Raw genomic sequence first — 16,114 nt, 5'->3', positions numbered from 1 at the left:
TGAGCATCAAGAGGAATTCAGTCGGAGATGGTCAGAAAGGACATTGGCTGCAGGATGGGCAAACTCCAAGGGGAATATCACCTTCCTACTCCATCCCCTCTTTAGCTCCCCATCCATCCAGCTGAGAGCCAACTCCATTTGACAACAAAGGCCCCTGCATTTACCATCCTTTAATTTGTCTGTGTGACCTAATTCTTCCTGGATCCTGGACAAGGACTCAGGTACCAAGAGGGCACTGAGCTGGTTAACTCTTAAGCCATCTGCAGATAGCAGAGCTAAAAAAGCACTGTAATGTACTGACTTAGGCTTTGGGAGTTGCAGGCACCCACCCCTAGATGCTACCATGGGGCTGGAGCCCAAAAGTGCTCTCCACACAAGCAGGGAGCACCTGTTTGTCTGCATGCTCCCTGTCCCATAAGGGGTTTGAGCAAGGCAGCTGAACAGACAAGCCACACCCCTGTTGCATGTTCTGCGAGGAGGTTCAGGGAACTGTCCCATTTCAGTACATTCAAAAGCTAAACTAGAGATGGTTGAACCAATGATGAGTTGAGAACCAGCGAGAGGTTTGGGTATAGGAGTTTTGTAACTACAGTGGAAATGTTATCAGACTAGAGAGCTGCAACCCAGGGGTGAGGGTGGAAATCCATTGAGAAGCCCTAGACCTGATCAAGAGTGATGGTGACGAGGTAACACACAGGGAGCCCAGTGGTCAGCTGGTTCAACCTAATCTGGAGAATGACTCAATACTGGGTTGCCACTGCTGCTAGGGGAGGAGGAGGAAGTACTAACCCTGTTTCAATATTTTCTGTCTCAAGTCCACATTGTTTTGGGGACTGAGATCTGAAGTTCAGGGGATGGGGGCCAGTGAATCTCACTACAGACATTGCAGATCTGCAAAGGGAGGGCATGAGACAGGCTGAAACCACTGCAATATGTACTCACCCTGAGGGCCTGAGGACCCAGATGATCATCTTAATTTAGATTGCTGCTTGGCCCAGGCAGACATGCGAGTGCCTGCAGACAGTGGCTCTGGCACTGGCACCCATGGTAGCAGCTGGCCTCACTGTGATGGGAAAGCCTCCAGCTCCCTCCAAGATGCAGTCAGGGTTTCTGCTCTCATTCTTGGAAGAGTGCTGTTGGATGAGTTAACTGGAATCATCTTGCTTTCCCGGGAAATTGTTGTTCCTTTTGTCTGCTCTGCCTCTGGGTGAAATCTATAGTCCTTACTTGCTGCTATTTTCTACCATCCTAATAATAGCTCATTGTTAGGCAGACATGACGCGAATACACTTCTCACCATCTTGGGAGACTTGGGGGGTCTTCCCTTCTCATTTAAGTTCTTTGTTTAAGTTTTTTTGGTTTATTCTCTTTTTTGCCCTTAGATGGTAAAGAAGACAAATTGTTGATGAAGGAAATTGGCAAAATATCAGTACATCTTGAGTTCTCTGGTGTTCTGCCTTTTCCAGAATCTTCTGATCTACCCCTACACCTGCATGAAAAGTGCTTCATGCAGTGAAACTCTCCTTAATGGGTGTCATAAGTGAGCTCATTAAATTTGGTGTTTGCCATCAATAACCCCTCACCTTTCCATTTGGGGAAGCATCCACAATTACCTCTTTTTTTTTTCGCTATCTTGTTTTGCCCTAGAACAGGTAGGAACATTTTATATTCAGCAGCTTATCATCATAGGTGCAGAACAAAGACAGAGCTAGAAGTCATCCCTCTGCTTACCCGAGACAAATGCATGTTTGACATCCATTTGGAATCAGGCACATCTGCCCCTGACCTTCTCCTGGGAGCACTTTTTATTTAAGATACTTTTGATTCATCTCTTGAACCTCCTCTTGATCTCCAGTTACCCCTGAGTCCCACTCATACACTTCTTCTTTATTACTCCCTAGAAAGGAAGTAGCAAGGCACAAGACTTTTGCCACTGAGTAACTGAAAAGAAAGAAATCTGATAATCTGGGAATTAGAAGAAGCCAGGGAAACACATCCTCAACCCTTAAGGCGAAGCTCCCAGTAGTAACCAAGAATAGGGAAGCTCAAACTCAAGCACCTTTCTTCAGATAGAGCCTTAATGAAATCTGGGATTGGGAATGCATGTGTTTCTTTGTCTATCTTAATGTTTTTTTCAAGACCATTTTTGTAGCCATCCACAGCTCTTTTGTAGGCACAAAGAAAGGGGGCTTACCTCCCAGGCTTGTGGCTGTGAAAGGAAGATAAAATTTCAGGACCCTAAACTCACTATGCCAAAGGGAAAAGTTTAGCTTGAGAACTGAGTTAGACAAAACTGCCTCTCATTTTGTTCCTAAATAGGGTAGGTTACACGGCGCCCCAGGAGGCCTCGCTCACAATTTGCTAGCAAGAAAATTCCCTGTGCACCCCAAGATCTTTACCGTAAAACAGAGGTCTGCTGAATTTCATCCTGACAATGTAAATCAACAGCTGATCTTTACAGGTGCAGAACCAAGGCAGGATTAGAACTCATCCCTCTGCTTACCTGAGACAAATGCATATTTGAATGCTTCCTTTACTCTACATTTACTTTCTTTTACCTAAAACTGCAGATTTGCTGAGCAGGACCCAATGCATAGTTGACTACACCGCTATCCCCTCTTTTCACATGTAAAATGTGGATTCAGTGAACACTGATCTAGCCTCAAAAGAATGCAATTGTTTGCCTCTTTTATCTATTCTTCCTTCTTTATTTTTTCTTTCCTCTTTCCCGAACTGCTTACTCTTTCCCCTTTACATGATGAAGTCTCCAAACCCTCTTTGGAAAAAGCACAAATCACAGATGTTCCTGTGACTTTGTGTTCCCTTTCCCCCAGCACATCCTCAACCTTGGCAGAATAAACCTCTAGATTGACTGAGTGGCCTCAGCCATTTGCTTTGGTTTTACATGGCCAGAGCATACCTTCCACCTGTGGCTTTACTTCGGGCATTGAGGTTGTTCCTTCTGCCATCCAGTAGCCGGTACTGTCTCAGTCAGAGCCATCCGCTGCACACAGGGACCTCTGCATCCTTCTCTCAGATGTGGACACCACTGAGCAAATATGTATCCATTTGACTTCCAACTCCTTTTTAAAATTAATGTTGGCATTTTTTAAATTTGCTTTTCCTCATTGACAAATAAACAACATACATGCATGGTGTACAGCATGTATACATTATAGGATGGGAAAATGAAGCTAATAACATACACTTTACCTCACACACATCATTTTCTGGGGTGAAAACACTTAAAACCCACTTGGTAATTTGCAAGTACACAATACATTGTGATTAGCCACCATGTTGTACAATAGATCTCTTACACTTACTCCTGCTATCTGGAATTTTATATCCTTTGAACAACATCTTCCTAATCTTCAGCTTCCTTGTTCAGCTTCAATTCTTCCTCCCAAACAGAAGTCTCTCCCCTCTCCATCCCTAGCATCCAAATGCTCTGTATGATTCAGGGTTCAAAAGAGGATCCAATCGTGCCAGGAAGCTCCTCCCGCACTCTGGTTCTTCCTGGTATCTCTTTTAATTATGTTCTCTAGCACCTGTTACAGTGATTCATATCCTGGGTACGAATGTGAATCGCCTGTGGACTGTTAGAAATATAGACCCTGACTAGACAGACCTAATCAGAATCTCTGCGGGTGAACTGCAGGCATCTGGCTTTACAAAGTTTCTAATGCACAGCAAGGGTATGAGAAAAACAGATAATACATAAATGACTAATTTTAGTATTTAATCATAACATACCTGTTGCTAATTATCTGTCTTTTGAATATGTGCTTTGTAACTTCTAGAGGACAGAAACTGTATCTTACTTTTTTTTTTGGTACACCACCCTTTCCTCCTGTACCTAATCAAATCTTAGATCCAGGGTTGAGATGTTTCAATGAATATTTTGATACGTGTTTCTGCACATACTAATGCCACTTAAGGGTTCAACAAACATTTTTGAATAATTTCACTGTGCCACGCACTGAATCTAGGAAGATGAAAGCAACATGAGTTCTTTTAGACAAATCCTTAGCTAACAGGTGAAGTTGTTTGAAACTTGGTTGTTGGGTCACATGTGGGGCTAAGAAAGATTTGCTATGATTACAGGGATTGACTGCAGAAAGAGGATAGTGGAGAGTGGAAGGAGCCTCTGGATTTGCAAAGGATGCAGGTTTCAGAGTATTTTGAGGAGGTTCTACTATTTGTGCTATCATACATTCCACCCCTTCCTATGCTGTGTCAGAAGCAGGTAGAGGTTGAAACATCAAATCCCTGCACATCTCCCTCCAAACGGCCACTTGTTGGAAAAATAATCCCAGTTTTCAGTCTGTGTAATGCAGACATGAGGAGCCACTGGGCAGCACAGCCTAGAGTTCTCATTATTTAAAAATATAATGGCCTCTTGCAAGGAACATAAAGGCAGCTTGGCAGCTACATTTTGCTTCAGCAAAAACTGAAATCTATGAAAATTTTAAAATCTACATAGAACAAGGGGGATGTTATTTGATTTTTAAAGGATTGTTGTCAAGGTACCTTGTATCTAGGTGGGGAGAAAGAAACCATCAGGTATGGGCTGAGTGTTAGATTTGACTCTGCTTAGTGGGGCTCCCATCTGAATTGTTAGTACCTTGGTGTCAGAGAGGCAGAGGCTCCCCTGAGACAATTTCAGGTTTGTTTGGTGCTTTGAGAGGCCAGGCTGGGGAGAGGTTCAAGGAGATGCCTGTTACTACCACCGAGAACAAGGGATGCCTTTCCAGGGGCTTGGTTTGGAGTTGGATGGAGTCTACCTTCCATAGGAACATTGATTATTTGGGGATAGATATGGGCTACCAAAGTCAAGTGCTTAATCCCCAATCCAACACTTTGATATCTCTTTCAATATACCAAATTTCCTCATACTCACTCAAGTACTTCCAGCTTTAAGAGGAAGTGGGTAGTGAGAACCTAATCATATGTATATGATTATAGATGGGTGGAGGAATGCCAATGCCAATAGCTAGTCACAGGACACAAATTCTTTCCTAGTATATAGTTAGGTGGAAAATAATCTACAATCGCGAATGTCGAATGGGCCCAGATAGTGATTTAGGGTAGGCCATTGATAAAATGGCAGGTTTGAGGGATTAAGTTCAGTAGATGCAGGATTTTCATATTCATTCAGGAGATATATAAGAGGAGAGCACCAGGGATGAGTCTAAGAGTTGCACATGACACAACACCCAAGCAAATAGATTGAATTCGTGATTTTAAGATTTCTCACCAAAAAAACTCATGCAGGGGATTCCATCTTCTCACAGGTTGCCTGGGTTCACCTGAGACGGGGGGCAGGCTGAGAGAGGGCCATTGACAGTTGGTGGATTGGGTCTAGCTTCTGATCTGACTCTCCACTGAGGACATAGAAGTCTTTCGTGTCCAGGAAATTAGAGTGAGTGGGAGATGAGAAGGTCATTGCTGGGACTGGTTCCTATGCAGGGATCAAGTTACTTTAGAACCTGGATCTCTCAGAATGGATTGCTGGGGTCTCTGAACCTCAAATCAAATAGGAGAGCTTTATATTTAGTCTGCACATTTCAAGACTGAAATCAAGATTGTCATTTTGACTACGGTGTCTCTGACCCGGAGCTATGGCAAACAGGAAGGAAAAAGGTGACTTGGGCTTCTCTAGAGCTTCTCATAGTGTGCGAAGAATGACCAATCTCATCTGATCCCGCTAAACAGCTGCTCTGTTGTGATTAGATACATCAATACGATTAACGATTTCATCATCTTATGAGGTTCCCAGACTTTTTTAGTTTTGTTAATGAAGAAACAACAGTGGGACTTGTTAAATAACTCTTCCAAAGCAAGTGACAGAGTCAAGATTTGAATCCAGGATTTCAATGCTACAGCCCATCTTCTATTCCTAAAGCTATTAATGCCACATCACACCCAGGTGTGCTATGGCGGGAAGCAGTGCCAGGGGAACATGGACTTCACTCATGTCATTGTAGATGGGTTATTTGGGTTAGCTCTTCTGCCACATCACTTAGCAATAGCAGAGGATTTAGATTAGATTTTCTTTAAGGGGGTGTCCAGGACCAGATTCTCGCTTAAAGACCTTCGTGGCAGGCACTAGTGGTGGACATGTCTGCAGCATGTCCTTGTGAAGGAGAATCTGAGCTGGCCTCTTCTACCTTCTGAGTTACGATTCTGAGAAAGGAACCAGACAAACAGCAGGAGGTTTCAGTTCCCAGAAGAGGCATTGTTCTTCTCCAGCCGCCTCTGCTGTCTGTCCTGTTACCTAAACGAGCATTACTCCACATGCCTGAAATAGTCACCTTTCAGGAATGCACCTGACGCTTGCAAAACGGGACAGGCTTCTGTCCATAGGACTTCAAGATGCAAGCAGATTTTGGGTTCTCTTCCTGCCTGATTGGTTTTTCTTGTTTCCCTAACACCATTTTCTGATTTTTTTCTCTTTGGCCAAGTACCTCCTTTTCACACTGTGTTGGTAACAGCCATTGGGTAGACCAGCTTGCCTGGCTGGCTTGCATAGATTCCACTCTTCAACCTCAGGTTTGAGCATCTGCCATCTATTACACCTCCCTGTCTTGTAAGTGATGTTGCAATCCATACAAATAAACGTCAGGAGCCCTCAGCTATAGGTAAACCGTGCCAGCATAAATCGATGAGGTATTGAGAAACTCTATGTCACATCCTCTGATACGCTGTGATTCTATTTTTCTGGCTAGCAGAGGCCTCCCACAGACTCAGGGCTTGGTTTAGAAATCTCCCTGCCTTTCCCAACTTGGCTCACAATGACCCCATCCAAAACTTTGGACTTTGCAGGAGAGACAGTGGAACAATGGGAACTATAGGAGCTGTGTTGTTCTCACGACTTGACTCAATCCGAACTGTGTCCACTGTAACCGTTAAGGGGTAGCAAATCTCTCTCAAAAGCATCCCTAGACCACCAGCATCAGAATTAGGCGCTTGTTAAAAATGTAGACCCCCTCAGGACCCCTATTTATTCAGAATTTCTGCTGTCAATACCCAGGAATCTGAATTTTAAACAAGCTCCCTGTTGTGTCAGTGCCCCGCAGGGAACTAATGACATATTCAAATTGGGATAATTTTAGGAGCGTTTAATAAAGAGACCATTTCAGAGAGGTAGTCAGGGTGAGGAGAAGTCGCAAGTGCTGTGCCCTAAGAGCCTAGGTGCAGCTATGCAGGGGCACGGGCAGCACGTGGGTTATTGGAATCTGGAGCAGAGGGACTGTGGGAAGGGCCACAAGATAAGATGTGCTTGGAAATTTCCAACAGAGGCCAGTGCTTGGTGGCCCGAAAGGGGTATAAGCACCCCCAACCCCACTTTGCCGATCTTCTGCAAATCAGAAGCCAGAGGCAAGAAAGCCCATTGTTTTTCTACACGGGAGGAAGCACCCCAGGGCATGGGGCACAGTGAGAAGGATGGTTAGTGGATCTTCAGGACAAGTGGAGACTACCAGGCCCCTGACCCAACCACACCAAACGTTGAGAACCATTGGGCTAAACAGTTTTTCAGTCTGCAGCTGATCAGGGTCAGTTTCAGTTCATAAGTAAATGAGACAGAGGAGGAAGGGAAGTAGAAGAAGAGGTGAAAATTGAAGACCTTATTCTTTGAAATCCAGGGAAAGCCAGAGATCCAGGAAAAGAGGATGAGGGAGTTGCAAGGGTGTGAGCGAGTCTAGACTTCACTTCCCTGGCACGCTCCAAATTCCCCTCACACTGTCCTGCACTTTTGGACGCCTTCTTCTGTGTGTGTGTGTCTGTGTGTGTGTGCGTGTGTGTGCATGTGTGTGTCTGTGTGTGTGTCTGTGTGTGTGTCCGTGTGTGTGCGCGTGTGTGTGTGTGTCCATGTGTCTGTGTATGTGTGTGTCTGTGTGTGTATGTGTGTGTCTGTGTGTGTATGTGTGTCTGTGTGTGTGCGTGTGTGTGTGCATGTGTGTGTGTCTGTGTGTGTGTCCGTGTGTGTGCACGCGTGTGTCTGTGTGTGTCCGTGTGTATGTGTGTGTATGTGTGTGTGTATGTGTGTGTCTGTGTGTGTGCGCATGTGTGTATGTATGTGTGTCTGTGTGTGTCCGTGTGTCTGTGTGTGTATGTGTGTCTGTGTGTGTATGTGTGTGTGTATTTGTGTGTGTGTCTGTGTGTGTATGTGTGTGTGCCTGTGTGTGTATGTGTGTGTGTATTTGTGTGTGTGTATGTGTCTGTGTGTGTGTGTGCGTGTTTTCAACCTGCCTCCTTTGGCTTGGCACTTTTTCCCCAACTCCCCAACTTAGCTTGAGACTCTTCTCTTTAGTGCTCTTGGAACTGGAGACAGCATTTTGTGTGTTTTACCTCTTCCTGTCGTCTCCATCATCTGCTACATGTGGTTCTGATGTTCATGGGCACTTTTTTAAGACTTCATTCGACTGTTTCTGGACGAGTCTGTGACTGCAGTAGTCCTCCCTTATCCACAGTTTTGCTTTCTGCAGTTTTAATTACCCTGCATAACAGCACAATAAAAGATTTTGAAAGAGAGACAGACCACATTTACATAGCTTTTATTGCAGTATATTGTTACAACTATTCTAGTTGATTATTGTATTAATCTGTGACTGTACCTAATTTATAAATTAAACTTTATCATATATATGCATGTATAGGAAAACACATAGTATAAAAACAATTTGGTACTATCAGCAGTTTCAGGCAGCCACTAGGGGTCTTAGACTATATCCCCCATGGATAAGGGGGGACTACTATACTTTCCAGCAAAGCTGTGAGGTTGAATGGAGAGGTGAGATGCTAGACCAAAGGTGAGTTTCAGAGGAATCCTTAGAGAAAGCTCATTTGACACTTTTTAAAGAGTTTATTGAGGAGCTTGGTAAAATTTACGATAAACTAAATTGTCTCAAATTATGTTTTCAGACTAGGAATTGCATGGACTGTTTTTCCATCTGTTTGTGTCCTCTCCCATTGCCTTGAGCAGTGGTTTGTAGCTCTCCCTGAAGAGATCTTTTACATCCTTTGTTAGTTGTATTCCTAGGTATTTTATTCTCTTTGTAGCAACTGTAAATGGGAGTTCGCTCATGATTTATCTGTTGGTGGTGTATAGGAATCTCTGTTTATCTGTTGGTGGTGTATAGGAATACTTGAGTTTTCCATACATTGATTTTGTATCCTGAGACTTTGCTGAAGTTGCTTATCAGCTTAAGGAGGTTTTGGGCTGAGACAATGGGGGTCTTCTAAATATATGATCATGTCATCTGCAAATAGGATCTGTCTATTTTGTTGATCTTTTCAAAAACCAGCTCCTGGATTTATTGATTTTTTTTTTGAAGGGTGTTTTGTGTCTCTATCTCCTTCAGTTCTTCTCTGATCTGTAATTTCTTGTCTTCTGCTTGCTTTTGAGTTTTTTTTATCTTTCCCCTCTAGCTCTTTCAATTTTGATGACAGGGTGTTGATTTTAGAACTTTCCTTTAGAACTTTTTGCTCATGTGGGCACTTATTGCTATACATTTTCCTCTAGACACTGCTTTAAATGTGTCCCATAGATTTTAGTACATTGTGTCTTTGTTCTTATTGGTTTCAAAGAACATTTTTATTTCTGCCTTCATTTCATCGTTTATCCAGCAGTCATTCAGGAGCAAGTTGTTCAGTTTCCATGTGATTGTGCAGTTTTGAGTGCTTTTCTTAATCCTAAGTTCTCATTTGATTGCACTGAGAGACCATTTGTTACGATTTCCATTATTTTGCATTTGCTGCGGAGTGAGTTACTTCCAATTATGTGGTCAATTTTAGAGTAAGTGTGATGTGGTACTGAGAAGAATGTGTATTCTGGTGATTTAGGGTGGAGTGCCCTGTAAATGTCTATAGGGTCTGCTTGGTCCAGATCTGTGTTCAAGTCCTGGATATCCTTGTTGACTTTCTGTCTCATTGATCTGTCCAATATTTTCGGGGGAGTGGTAAAGTCTCCCACTATTATTGTGCAGGAGTCTTTTTGTAGGTCGTTAAGAACTTGCTTTATGTATCTGGGTGCTCCTGCATTGGGTACATATATATTTAGGATAGTTAGCTCTTCTTGTTGCATTGATCCTTTTACCATTATATAATGCCCTTCTTTGTTTTTTGTTTTTTTTTTTTTTTATCTTTGTTGGTTAAAAGTTAGTTTTATCAGAGACTAGGATTGCTACCCCTGTTTTTCTTTGCTCTCCATTTGCTTGGTAGATCTTCTTCCATCCCTTCATTTTGAGTCTATGTGAGTCCTTGCATATGATACATGGGTCTCCTGAATACAGCACACTTTTGGGTCTTGACTTTTTATCCAATTCACCAGTCTGTGTCTTTTGATTGGGGCATTTAGGCCATTTACATTCAACATTAATATTGTTATGGTTGAATTTGATTCTGCTATTTTGTTACTGGCTGGTTGTTTTGCCTGTTAGTTGATGTGGTTTCTTCATTGTGTTGATGGTCTTTACCAGTTGGTACATGTTTGCAGTGGCTGGTACTGGTTGTTCCTTTCCATATTTAGTACTTCCTTCAGGAGTTCTTGTAAGGCAGGTCTTGTAGTGACAAAATCTCTCAGCAATTGCTTGTCCATAAAGGATTTTATTTCTCCTTTACTTATGAAGCTTAGTTTGACTTGTTATGAAATTCTGGGTTGAAACTTCTTTTCTTTAAGGATGTTGAATATTGGCCCCCACTCTCTTCTGGCTTGTAGAGTTTCTGCTGAGAGATTCACTGTGAGTCTGATGGTCTCTCCTTTGTGGGTGACTTGACCTTTCTCTCTGGCTGCCCTTAGGATTTTTTCCTTCATTTCAACCCTGGTGAATCTGACAATTCTGTCCCTTGGGGCTGTTCTTCTTGAGGAATATCTTTGTGGTGTTCTCTGTATTTCCTGGATTTGAATGGTGGCCCCCTTTGTTAGGTTGGGGAAGTTCTCTTGGTTTATATCCTGAAGAGTGTTTCCCAACTTGGATTCATTCTCCCCATCACATTCAGGTACGCTGATCAAGCATAGATTAGGTCTTTTCACACAATCCCATAGTTCTTGGAGGCTTTGTTCATTTGTTTTCACTTTTTTTCTCTAATCTTGCCTTCTCATTTTATTTCATTGATTTGATCATCTATCTCTGATATCTTTTCTTCTGCTTGATCGATTCAGCTGTTGAAACTTGTACATGACTTGCAAAGTTCTCGTGCTGTGTTTTTCAGCTCCATCAAGTCATCTATGTTCTTCTCTAAGCTGGTTATTCTAGTTAGCACTTCATCTAACCTTGTTTCAAGGTTCTTAGTTTCTTTGCATTGGGTTAGAACATGGTCTTTTAACTTAGAGAAGTTTGTTATTATCCACCTTCTGAAGCCTGCTTCTGTCAATTCATCAAACTCATTTTCTGTCTTGTTTTGTTCCCTTGATGGTGAGGAGTTGTGATCCCTAGCAGGGGAAGAGGTGTTCTGTTCTTTGATGGCTTCATCCTTTTTGTGCTGTATTTTTTTTTTTCCATCTTTGTGGATTTATCTCCCTTTGATCTTTGAAATTGGTGATTTCAGGAGAAATCTCTGAGTGGATGTCCTTTCTGTTGAGGTTGGAGCTGTATCTTTTTTGGCCTGTAGAGGCGCTGCTGGGCTGCATCAGATTCAGTCAGGTTGCTGGGTGGCTGGTCTTCCCCTGGGGTTTGTTTGCAGGTGAAATTAGCCCTGCCTTCCCAATGGCGTCTCTCCCTCCCTTAGCTGGATCTTCCTGGGTGGGTCAAACTGGTGTATTTGCTGCCAAGCTCTCTGGTGTGTGGGCTTCCGTTTGAGTTTTGTGTGTTGGGGGGTGGGGCCTGCTAGGCCTTATGACTTGTTTTCCTGCTTTCAACTCTGCCTCTTTCTGTGGAATGGGTTGTTCCATCCCACTGGAGTCAGTCCAAACTTCCACCCAGGTCCTGCTGACAACTTACGGCACCAGGCCATTGCTCAGATTTGCATGGACAACCCACGGCACCCCTCAGTCTGGTGGGGCTCTTGTGGACCATGGGTTGCAGGAGGGATGAGGAAAGCACAGAATCCAAATCGGAGCACCGAAGGGGTGAAGTTCCCTGACCCTCCGAGCTGGCTGCAGGTTCCATGTGGGGAAGTGCCCCACCCTGTCGTGTTCATTCTCCCTGGGCGGCTCTGGCCCTGCTTTGGCTCCCTGGGCTATTTTCAGAGTCCTTCCAGTCCTGCTGAAATGAACCTGGCACCTGACTTGGAATCGTGAAGTCCTCTAGCCCTCTGCATCTCATTTGCTGGGAGCTGTATTCTGGTGTTGCCTCCTCTTGCCTACCTTGGCACTGCCTCCCCCGTCTCTGTTTTTTTTTTGAGATGGAGTTTCTCTCTTGTTACCCAAGCTGGAGTGCAATGGCACGATCTAGGCTCACCACAACCTCCGCCTCCTGGGTTCAGGCAATTCTCCTGCCTCAGCCTCCTGAGTAGCTGGGATTACAGGCACGCACCACCATGCCCAGCTAATTTTTTGTATTTTTAGTAGAGACAGGGTTTCACCATGTTGACCAGGATGGTCTCGATCTCTTGACCTCGTGATCCACCCACCTCGGCCTCCCAAAGTGCTGGGATTACAGGCTTGAGCCACCGCCCTCGGCCCCCATCTCTGTTTTTAACTGAAAATGGAATTTGAATTTTACTCTCTTCTTCACACCCTACATCTATCTATCTGTTCATCTAAGTGCATAAGCATTTCACCATAAAGACTCAAATCCACTGGGGATGAAGAACAAACAGTAATAGTTTACATGTACTGAGTTTTGACTACATACCTGTCATTATTCTGAATGCTTACTGTAGATTATTTTATTTAATCCTCACAAGCACACTATGAGGCAGCTACTATTATTGTTGCCACTCTTCAAATGTGGAAGGTGAGGCACACGGCAGTTAAATAACTTGCCTAGGCTCATACTCCTGCTAAATCTTAGAGCCAGGATTAAAACCAAGGCAGTCTGACTTCAGAACCTGTGCCCCAAACCACAAAACTCTGCTGTCTCTCTGAGTATGAAGAGTGTCTATACTTAAGTTTGCCCGTCTGTTTCCTTTCATTATTCATTCTTTAGCAACAGACATTTGTAGTGCCAAGTGCTGGTGGTGAGAAGCTGAATAAGACTGGTTCTCCTTTCAAGCAGGAACATGGGAGGTCTACAGCACAGGGAAGTGGTAGATCCCTGCAGTATGTGTGAAAGGCAGAATAGGAGGTAGGAATAAAGTGCCCTAAAAAAACAAAGCAGGAAGTGACTTTTCAGTGACGTTTTTGGAAAACTTCCTGGAGGAGGTCACAGTTAAGCCCGTCAAATGGCAGGTACTCAATAGCTCTTTGGAATGAATGGCAATAGAAGTTCATCAAGAAGAGAAAATGATGATAAGTAAAAGAAACGCCAGGGGCAGATGGTGGCTTTTGACTTTGCTCCTCATTTTGAGACCCCATTTGTGTATAGCAGGTGGGCAGCAGGATGGGAGTTCCTGAGATTTAACTCTTGTGAAATACCCAGGTCCTTGTGTGCTGGAGTCAGGACCTAGATGTGGCTGAGAGTCCAGCTCACCAGTGGAGGGGAAAAAAGGTTTCCTTTCTTCCCACATCCATGGCTAGGTTCATGGTTGAGGTGCCACTACAGCAGAAGATAGATTAACAAGAGAAAAGCGTACACATGTATTATCATAAGTTTTACGTGAACCGGGAGCCTTTGGAAATGAAGACCCAAAGAAAGAGAGAAGCTTGTTTATTTTTATGCTTGGGTTGATGACGAGTAGATAGTCATGGAGAAATATGATTGGGGGACAAAAAGGCATGATATGATGGTAACAAACTAGGGGGAACTTAGCAAGGCCTGCTCGTTCAGATCCTTCCTGGCCTCTGTGTCTTTGAGGATAAGGATGTTCCTTTCCTCTAGGTATAGGGAAGGCACCTCTTGAATGAGGATCTTATGGCCTCTTTCAGGTGGTCAGAAAATTCTGTCTAGGTTTTATAGCCTGTTTAAGGGGAGAAGGGCAGGAGAAGGTCAGAGAGTATCCTTATTGCTTCTGCTGTTTTCTGTAATGCCAAAGGGCCATATTTTGAAGCAGCCTGTCCTGAACTCCAATAGCAAGGGCAGAGCAGGGCAGAGTGATAGCCTGGTCAGGAAGTGAATGAATGCGACTCACAGCCATGCTGAGTCTCTAGTGACATCAGGAGCTCAGGTGAGGCTAAATCAGCCAGGAGCCCCCAGGGGCCCAGAGAGGAAGGTCAGGAGTAGGACGAAGACCTCACTAGTCATAGAACAGAGATAGGAGGGACATTTTCTCTGCACATGCCAGTTATAACAATTGAATTTGCAGTACTTCTAGAGACTCCAACATTGTGAGAAAACCAATCTTTTCAGAATGTGAAGACTTGTCAGTTGAACCTGCCAAATCCACCTGTATACTTTGCTTTAGAATCAGAAATGATTCCTTTTTGTTTTATTTTCTCTCTCCCTAAGGACCAAGATGGATTTCCAGCCTGGATGTTTTGGTGGGGATTCTACCCAGTGATCAGGGAAGAACCACATGCCCTTCCAACCTTGCATCAGCAATCCCATGAGGCTCCCCATGAGTCACTGCCAGCAGCCCAGACTCAGCTGTGCGGAGTCTCAGACCCTGGGGCGAAACCAGCTAAGTGCATGGATCTTTCCTGTCTGTGTTCTCAGTGACTCACCCAAAACGGATAATAACAGAGAGGCTGGGCACATCATGTGACTGGTGCCAGCCAGAACAGGTCATGCTGTTAACCCTTGGATCCCAGGCCCCCAACTGCTGACTCCCAGGCCCTATGGCGGGACCATGACACACTTGAGTTGTATCTCCTTCCTTTCTCTCTGGGATCTTTGCTCAAGTTTCCAGCTTTGGAAATATGACCTTCCCTTGTAAAGGATCTCAAACTTGGGGTGGCTACTGATAGAGACTGAACCAATAGCTACTACCCAGGAGGGGCCCGTTGTCCTAAAACGCCACTAGATCACAAGTGGAGTTTTCACTCATCAAATTGGCTGTTCTTCAGTTTGCCAAGGTGCAGGTGCTGACTTCTTTCTGAGTTCTTTCCCCATCAGTTGGGTTATTCCCAGTCTGGGGGAAGAAAGAGAAAGGAGAAATTTAAGAATGGAACAGATGATTTCTCCCATCTCAGGCAAGCAGACTGTGGGCTCACTGAGTATCTTAAGTATTTGTGGCCAGGGTCCTAGGCAGGACCGTAACATGTCAGCATGTGACTTAAAGGCTTGGTGACAGAACAAGGATCCACCCAGCTCAGCTGCCCTGCCAGAGTGTCCTCATTGCCTCACCAGCTTCAGATCACTCCCCAGGGATGCTGCATTAATTATGAAAACCTCTGGTCAAGGCTGAAAGCCTGCAGGATATGTTCTGTTACCTCACCACTTACATGGGATAGTCCAGAGGTCTCTAAGACTCTCCAAAATATTATGATGATGCAACATTTATCCCATAATATGTGATAGAGCTTAACTCAAAATTTAAGTGATCCTTTGCTGACCCTTAATGAGGTTAAAGTACAAAAAAATGATGAGCTGAGGCTTAGCAGTGATCCAAGTACTGTGAGCTGCTGATTCTTCAAGTTACACGTTACTCCAGGTCTTGGGGTAAGGGCGTGTGTGTACATGTGTGTGTGTGTGTGCACATATGTGTGTGTGTGTGTTTGTGTGTGAGTGTGAGAGAGTGGGACACTGGGCAGGAGACGGGGGTAGGGAAAGGGATGGGACGTGTTGCTATGCAGAGAGAGAGCGGTAAAACACGCAGTGTGACTGAGAAGACAATCATGTGGTCAGATAGTCGAGGATCTGAGTCTCAGCTCTGACATTCCACCCAGGTGGCTTTAGCAATTTGTGAGTCTTCTTTCCTTCACCTATAAAGTGGGATAATGAAGGTAAATTTGCTAAGTGAGGAGATAATATGTGTCACTGCCTAGGAGAGTCCTAGTCACATAGCAGATCATCAGTAAAGGTCCAAAGCAATGACTGACAACTAGCTGGGAAGTGAATGAGCAAGCCAGGCCAGAAAATTTTATGAACAGTGAAATCTGCAGCTCAAAGTTCCATGTATTTCTCAATAG

At 44.1% G+C, this 16,114-nt stretch overlaps 1 long non-coding RNA gene across 1 annotated transcript; it reads right to left on the bottom strand.

The window, feature by feature from the left end:
• Positions 1-1,399: 1,399 nt before the first annotated feature.
• Positions 1,400-15,327, bottom strand: LOC118149422 (uncharacterized). The gene is made up of 4 exons (XR_013529654.1): positions 15,197-15,327; positions 14,973-15,114; positions 5,617-5,670; positions 1,400-1,489 (listed from the first exon to the last, which is right to left on the bottom strand). It is a non-coding gene; the product is annotated as an uncharacterized LOC118149422 (long non-coding RNA).
• Positions 15,328-16,114: the final 787 nt, after the last annotated feature.

The sequence above is a fragment of the Callithrix jacchus genome, chromosome 19 (assembly GCF_049354715.1).
Source record: "Callithrix jacchus isolate 240 chromosome 19, calJac240_pri, whole genome shotgun sequence".
Classification (NCBI taxonomy): Eukaryota; Metazoa; Chordata; class Mammalia; order Primates; family Cebidae; genus Callithrix; species Callithrix jacchus.
The sequence above is the reverse complement of the archived record's forward strand: the minus strand, read 5'-3'. Positions and strand labels throughout refer to the sequence as shown.